The following is a 1,423-nucleotide window of genomic DNA, read 5'->3' as shown; positions in this document are numbered from 1 at the left end:
ATATATATCCTACTGAGTCCGTTTAGTGTTGCTCACATGTACATCACAACCCTTATACCTAAGACTCAGGGAAAATCATGGAAGAGGGGGTGCAAGATTGTAAGAGATAGAGGACCAGGACACCTAATGCTAGATAGTGTCTTCTAGACATGACAGGGATGCTGGACACATGAAATCTCAACAGTATGGTCACTTAAACAACACTTACATATTGACTACACCTGTCACCAGGCCAGTGTGGATGAGTGACATTTCTCAGGGTTCTACCCCTAGATGAAGAGCTATCAATGCCTGGCATTGGTGTTTTTGTTAGCTAATCATGGCTCCTGGTGGGGGGAAGCATTAGTACTACATGTGTTATATAGTTTGAACTATATACATATGTGTATATACACATATATTAGATGTCTTTTAAGTAAGTTTATAAAATAATGTTTCCTTTGGATTAGTGTTATTTTTTCTCCCCCTCCATCTTCTCTCTCTCTCTGCATTGCCCTCCCTCCTCTCTCTCCAATGAAGTGCCCCCAATCCAGTGGTTTTTCCTTTTATAACATCTGCGTCTTATGATCTCCCTCTCTAGAATTCCTCCCTCCTCTCCCCACATTGTCCCTTTCTACTTTGCTGGCTTTTGAGGTTACTTCTGGTTATACACTCAAACCTAAAGATCTGTGGCGAGGAGTCACAAAAAGAGAAATCATGTGGCATTTTGTCTTTCTGGGTCTGGGATACCACATTCAGCGTATATTTTGCAATTCCATCTAGTTTATGCTAGTAAATTCATTCCACTGTCAATGCTATCTTGGAATGAAAAATATGGTTGTTGGGGACATGGTTTTAGTACCTGACTCTGAACACTACCTTGAAGACCTTGTGCTAGCCACATATATTCGAGGCCTTAGGGGTTGATTTTCCTCTTATAAAGTGAATATTTTGTTATTGATGCTATCAAATACTCATTTTAACTTTGATTTTTTTCTAAAACAAACTGTTTCCAGCTTTATTAAAGATACTTTTCATAAACAATCATGGTATTTTAGGGAGGACACAGGAAGACAATCATTAACAGTATACAATAACTTTCAAAATCCCTTCTTGTACAGACTATCAAAATCAGAAAGCCAGTACAGAATTCAATTAAGTCTTTATTTTATGTTCTAAATGGGAAAAATTTAGAGTGAGGATTGACATTTTACTTTAAGCATGCCGCTTAACAACTTTTCACAAGCTGACCCTGACTTTCAGGAAGTGAAGTGAACATGACAGAACTATCAGTACGAAGATCCACAATCTTTTAGCAAAGGAACCACTGCTCTTCTGAGGAACCATCCCAGTGATGTCACCGAAAGCCTAGATTACCCAACACATTGGCAAAAGCAATTTTAGGGGGTCGGGTCCCAACAGGTCTCTGGTTTTAAGAAGTCCA

Source organism: Nannospalax galili, unplaced genomic scaffold (genome assembly GCF_000622305.1).
Source record: "Nannospalax galili isolate Female #2095 unplaced genomic scaffold, S.galili_v1.0 scaffold433, whole genome shotgun sequence".
Classification (NCBI taxonomy): domain Eukaryota; kingdom Metazoa; phylum Chordata; class Mammalia; order Rodentia; family Spalacidae; genus Nannospalax; species Nannospalax galili.
Note: the sequence above shows the minus strand (reverse complement) of the source record.